The following is a 7000-nucleotide window of genomic DNA, read 5'->3' as shown; positions in this document are numbered from 1 at the left end:
TACCTGATTCTTCAACATACAAACTAGAGGGAAGGAATGAATACAAGGAAGGGAGAGCAGGGGAGAAAGAATGTGTCTCGGTATTTAATAAAAACAAGAGACATGCCTAAACCACCAGGCTGAGGTCCTGATCCAGATGGCAATCTAAACTTTAAACTCCAAACTTGGAGGTAGCCCTGGTTTCACCTCTGTACACTATGGAGATAAAAGCCAGGTGCAAAGTCTAGAGAGCTCAGATTCTGGCCTTGGGCTTGGGCCTGCCCTTGTGGCAAACCGTGACACCTAATGAGAAGATCAATAAGAGGAAATACATGTATCAAAACAAAACTGTTCGGATGAGAAACAAAAATTCCAGGCTAGACAGGAATCTGCTGCAAGGTGAGTCACTTAGAGCACAGAGAAACAGCAGTTTAGGAGGATAAGCAATTAGCAACTCTTATTTGCTGGAGACTGTACAGAAAACCTCACCATAAATTCTTTTTTGTCTGGGATGAGTTAGCAACACATACATTCCCTCTCAAAGCCTCTGTAGATTCAAGACCATCACCAGAAAAATCCAGGAGTCAGTGACATTATTTAAGAGCCCTATTCATCTTTTTTCCCCCAAAGTCGTTGCAGTCTATAGTAGTCTCTCTGGACATCCCCTGGAAGACCAGCTGTCTTCTTCTTCTTCAGTACTCAGACCAGCAGAGATCCTAGCGCCCACATGGTGGCAGYTCATGTTTTAAAAAAAGGTTACAGCTCTTTTTTACAAGGGCAAAAGACAACAGGGACAGGCAGCTCGTAGGAAGACCCAGCAGGCTGTAAATAACTACAGGGAGTTGGGGGTTTGGGTTAAATGAAGAGCAGGGGAAACACTGGTGTGTAGCAAGGAATACAGCAGCGTGCAGACAGAGGGATTCATGGTGGAGAGAGCTCACGTGGTCCTGGGGTTTTTGTTTGAGACAACAAGAGTGCAGAAAAGGAAGAACYGCAGCATGAGGCTGAGCCAGAGGAGATGAACAAAACAGGGCTTTTGTGGCGGGAGAGAGAACGAAGGAGATTACAGGGAAAGAAATTGGTGGCTGTGGAGAGCAGAGGATCATGGCAAGGTCAGAACATCCCATCTTCAAAATCTAGATACAAGACAACGCAGTGTGGGATATAAGATGTAAGAAAACACACAGTAGCAGCCATAATTCAGGGTAGAAGGTCTTTACATTGGATGCCACACAGAAGCTGAAGTGAAGTTTCAATCCGGCAATGGTGAAAATTATCATTGAATTTGCAAAACATTTTCCCTTATAGTTGCTGTTTAACAGCATGCAAAACTTTCTGAAAGTGCATTTTTATATGACTGAAACTTTTCATGCTTGCACTGAAGCAAAACCTGTGTGTGCTTGTGTGAATGCTTGTTTCTGTTTTGAGAATACGTAAAACCTAAAGACATTCTTACGATGACTTTCATAAGCTGGACAGAGCTATGAAGAAAAACACCCTTTTACTAAAGTACCCAACTTTTCCCCCTTTGAATACATTCATTTTACTAGAACAAAACACCTTAGCAAAGTAATTTTTTACATGTAAATTATCCTTATTTAGCAGAAATGTATTCTGATAGGACTACATCAGAGGTAGGAAAGAGAATTTTCAACAGCTTGGGGGGATGGGAAAAAATCCCAAGAAACTGAAATATCACTTTAAGCATGGATAATACTTGTTAGTGTGTATCTGGGAAGGTTTTGGTGAAGCTGTAGGGTGTTTTGCATGACACTGCTGTATCCCTTCTGCCAATCGGCTAGGTGAGAATGAGCTCTGCTGCTCTGGGAAAAACGTGCCCCAGTGAAACTGTAAATGACTCAGGTCTTTACAAGAAATTCACTGAAACAACACTTGGCTAAGGAATAGCTGTGGGGGTTTTATCTGCACCACCAAAGCAGTGGTGTCCAGATTAATTGGCAGTTTCTCTGTGGCTGTGACTGGTACTAGATAAGGAAGGTTTTGGCAGCCTGGGGTTGTTGATTTAAATTTTGCATAGCTAAGAGTGGGAAAAGAAACATGTGACACAATGCCACGTATTATTAAAAACCACAGCAATGTATTTGATTGCAGAGAAGTCACCCTTTATCTTCTTGTCACTTGTTTTTTACCCTTGTTGGTTCCTCTTTCTACTATCACATGTTCCTCCCTAGCTTGAGGAGAGGATTTTCAGGATGAATAACAGCTATGCTACTGATTGCACATTGATTAGACTGGGCTCTGTTTCTGGTGTTAGTCTACCTCCTTCCATTGCTATAGAGCTCTTTGAAACCTAAAGAAAATGCTGTTTGTGGTAATGTCCTGGGTTAGCAGGGCATGACAGTTGATTTTGAAGGGAATCTTGCTGATAGGAACAGGACCTAAGGGGGACGTGCCAATACCTGTAGTAAGGGGTTCTTCAACACGTATAGGACACACGTGTACCCCTTTTGTTGGGAACCTACCCAAGATCAGGGTCTTTTGGCCAACAGTGTCCATTGTGGCAATACAATGCGTCTTAAGCACACTGGTGCTGAGTCTCGAATGCACGAAGGGTTGGTTGGCCTTCCTTCAGCTCTTCGCTGACAGGGGATCCGACAGCTATCAGGAGGAACAGCAGGTCCTGGAATAAACCCTGACACAACTTGAGCATCAGCAGATAACCAATCCCTTTTCTCTTTTTCTTTCCAAGGTTTTTTCCACATGTCTTTCCTACCAGTCTCAAATGTCTCCTCCAAGAAGGTGCTGGCAATTATTCTTAAAAGCAGAAAATGAGGAAACTTTTTTTTTCTTTTAAAAGGACAAGGGAAGAAAGATGCTGTCCTCTTCTATCTCCTTCTATCACAGCAGAGGAATTGTTCACCCAGAGAATAAAGACCTGTGGTCATTTACTTCTTCAGCTCCAGGGAAGGTTCAAATACACATCTCTGACAGGGCAGGAAGCCTTAACAACAAGGTATATAGGCTAGGCACCACTTTCTATACACTAAACATAAAGACCCTGCAGCTGCATTTCCTGAGAAAGTCTTGTCAGCACGTCTTAGTACCAAGCACATTGCCCAGATGAGGTGCTTTCAGGACACTTCAATGTTACCACTTTGCGGATCTTGGAGAGGCTGAGGACCAAGTCATCTACTCAAACCACAGCAGAGCTGAAGGCATTTAAAAACATTTCAGGTCAGACAGGGATACAGGCAAACAGCTTTAAGGTCAAACACAAACACCTATTGTGCTAGTGTATCTTGAGGGCAAGGTCGCTGCTGGGCACGTGTTTGCTGCATTGCCATTTCAGAACATCAGCTTCTGCAGCAAGACCTGGGTTGGTTTTGGAACGAAGTCTAATTTTTGGCAGTGTCTCCATGCCTAGATTACTTCAATCGTCAATACTGTTTGAATTAGAGTCCTCTATTGACTATTTATAGTTCTAAAACAAGCAAAACAAATACTGTCTCTTCAGATGAGCTACCAATGTCTCTGTAATTCCCACAGTTGTAGTGCTATGATTGGAATTTACTGCCAGATGCATGGATTCCTCAGACAAACAGTTTTCTGGCAGGAGAGAGGAAGATCTGGCTCCAGTAGACCTGTTTATGTAAAATGCTGCCATGATACTGTCTGTCATTACCTGTGTTGACTTGCTTTGAAGAAACAGAAGCTAGACACCTAGTACTGGATGAAAACGGAGATGGAGAACACCTTTGCTCATATGTGCACCTGGTAAAACCTATCCTAACCACTAAATGACCCTGAGAGGACAGCTGTAGACAAAACATTTTTGTTAGGGCACCACAATGATAAGAGGAAGGATTCAGTTATATTTATTTTTTTCTTGCTGCCACTAAGAGAGAAATGATGGATGATATCCTTTCTGCTCCTGCCAAGGCACAGAAAGAGATGGGGGTGCGCACACCCCCAGTGGATGGTGTTGGCCAAAAGAAGTCAGACTCTTCCAGAGTGGAGATAATGTGGACAGCTTCTGGAAGAAGATGGATTGGCTTCACAGCCTGAGGATGGCTCCCAAGAATCAGTGGTGAAAGAACAGAAAAGTTTTCAGGAATGAGGCAGGGTTAGCAAGTAGTGGAGAGGCTAAATCAGGTCACTCAGGAGAGGATCAAAGTGAAGGRAGAGAAAGGTATTAGCTTTCAGGAACTGACTGATTCCCCTCCCACCTGCCTCTCAGCCTCTGGGCAGCTGAAAAGAATTCTGCATTTTAGTTGGCAAGAAGTCAGCAAGTGACCTGTTAAGACCTCAGAAAGCTGGTACAGTTTGTTTGCCTGACCTTTTTAAGGAACTTGGTGCATATATTAGTGCTATGAAAGGTAGCCTCTGGGCAGCTCCAGCCACTCTCCTCTCCAGCCAGGAAGGGGCAGTCACTCTGCAACCTTGGTCATGGCCTCTGAGCCTACTTGGAGCACCAGCCCCATTCTGGATACATCCCAACCCATCATTGTGTAGGGAAAATTCTTGATTCCCACTAAATTGTTTTTGCTGTTTTCACGGTTATCACAGTTTCTGCATTTTCACAGTACAATACCAATGCAGGGATTCCTTTACCTATCACTCTGAAGGCCTTTCTCAGCCTTATTCCTGGTACCTCTTCTTAATTCACACCACCCTTTACAGGAAAATAAAAAACTCAAACTGATAGCTCTTATCACCCAGTACTGTTGAACAAATTGCTGAACCAAGGTACTCCRGTTGCTATTTACCTGGAAGATGTTTGATGTGATGAAACCTTTGCAGACTGGAAGGTTTGGCTGTGGCCTGTCAGGACTATAAAGCAACAACACATTTCCATAAGTGCTGGCCCCTTTAGTGGAGAAGGCAAAAGGAAGAAATGAGCTCCACAAAGCCAGTTGCTTGCAATAATAGGCAACTGATGACTCAGTCTTTCTGCTGGCTGTACTTATTTCACCTCTGATGTTTCTTCCTTACCCAGAGACAGGCACAGGGGATCGGACAGATGCATGCCTGCTGTAGCAACAGAGGAGAAGGCAGGAAGGGAAATCTTTCCTAGATTTGCTAAAAGGTTTTATCTTTTGCATGTAATCAAGCATATAAATGGATCCAGCACCTAATCTCACCCATTCCAATCAGATGCACAGCATCCCGGTAAAGAGCGATGTGTGAACAGCTGCTTTCTCCCCCTCTCGTCCCAACGCCGCGAATCGAGGCCACGCGTGGGGCGGGCCCTGCCCCTGCAGTAGGTGCCGGCAGCCTGTAGGTGGCGCTACAACCCGCGGCCGCCGCCAGAAACCACCACAGCGCGCAGGGCCCGAGGGCGACACGGGGACGACGGGCACGCTCAGGAAGGGCTTTTTCTTTCTTTTTTTCCTGGGGGAAAAATATTAAGTTTCCTTTGGAAATTAAATTCTGAATGCCTCTGCGGAGACCTAGAGACCACACGCCCACTCCTGCCCCGCTCCAACTCCCGTGCTTCGACACGTCCGTTCTACTGGCCCGTCTCATCCTGCCTTTCCCAGGCTGTTTCCCACCCGCTCCCTCGCTGAGGGCCAGGAGCGCTCCCTGCCCTCGCCCCAGCCTGGAGGCACCCGCAGCCCCGGGCCTTCCCCTCCGCCCGGGAACTTCCAGCCCAGCCTTCACCCACTTCTGCAGGGGCTTTCTCCAGCAACACCTGCAAGCTGCTTTCAGACACAGAAGCAGAAAATGTCTGCTCTGGCACTTTTTTTTTTTTAAAGGCCTTTTTTCTTTTTACTCACTTGTCAACTTCTTAAACAATTTACAGTTGTCACTTTGGTTTCAGACTCCCATGAGCTGGGCATGCAGGCAAAAAAACATTTATCAGACACTACAGTATGCTTTCACTGAAAATGGGGAAATTCAAGCATGATATTTGACCAGATATTACTGAAGCTAAGATGTTAATTCATAATATCAAGACTTCACAGAGCTTGTTGTATAAAACTATATACAGGAAATCTGAATTGTAATTTTTCCCCATCTTTGATCATGCCAGTGTGCTGCTGTGAAATGAAATACCATAGGTTGACAGCAGGTTTTCCCCAAGGGCATTCCATGGGGAAAACAACAGTTTTAACAAAGAAATGTCTTAAAATATGAATATTGTGTATATGCTTTTATAGCATTTGGGGAGAAAACAATTTAGAAATACAGAAGCTTTTATATTACAGTTCAGTTTAACATTTCTATGCATTTTGAAATTAGGGATTACATGAAAACATAGCTCTACCTTGCAGCCTAATAGGTGTAATTAAAACATTTGAACATCCTGCATTAGGGCCTTTGTAGTCCTTTGCAGATTGAGCTTTTCATAAATAGAGATCTTTGATGTGGTGAAGGGAGGATGAAAGCCAGACAGGTATCAGTCAAAGGCTGAGAGTTTCCAACCCTAGTAGCTCAGGTGCAGATATTGCAAAACCTCCAGCTTCTTTATTAGTTATATTTAAATGCAACAGTATTTTATAAGAAGATCTCTCCTACTGTTCAACCTTATATCCTTCTCTCCACATGGCCACTTCTGAATGCTGTTCTACTGTCAGGAGATGAAAACAACTAAAAGGGCCCCCACTCTTAACCATCACCAAATAAGCCATGTTGTCTCTGAAGGCAATACTTGTTCCCATTTGGTTACTTGTAATAAACTTAGGACTATAACCTTTTAAAATGACATGGCGCACACCCCATGAGATCACAGAAGCAGCATTTCTACTCTGAAGATAAGAGAGCTGAGTTTTCTGTGAGGTAACCTCCTCTTGCCAAGATGTGCTAAGCAAAGATGTACTGTAGCAAAGATCACTATAGGAGCTATTTCATTGAAAACATCTGGCACGCACAAATATAGAAGGTGTTAGAGAAGCACTAAAAAGGCTTTATAATCAATCCTTCAGCTCCTATAAAGGAAAGTGTAAAGGACACACTCCACTTGTTCACATGAACTATTCTACAGTTTCTTTTACAACCATCCATAGCAACATTCACCCATACCTTCTTCAGAGGAGAAAGAACAGCACTTCATCTAGGA

This window comes from Apteryx rowi, unplaced genomic scaffold (genome assembly GCF_003343035.1).
Source record: "Apteryx rowi isolate R43461 unplaced genomic scaffold, aptRow1 scaffold_366, whole genome shotgun sequence".
Lineage (NCBI taxonomy): Eukaryota > Metazoa > Chordata > Aves > Apterygiformes > Apterygidae > Apteryx > Apteryx rowi.
Note: the sequence above shows the minus strand (reverse complement) of the source record.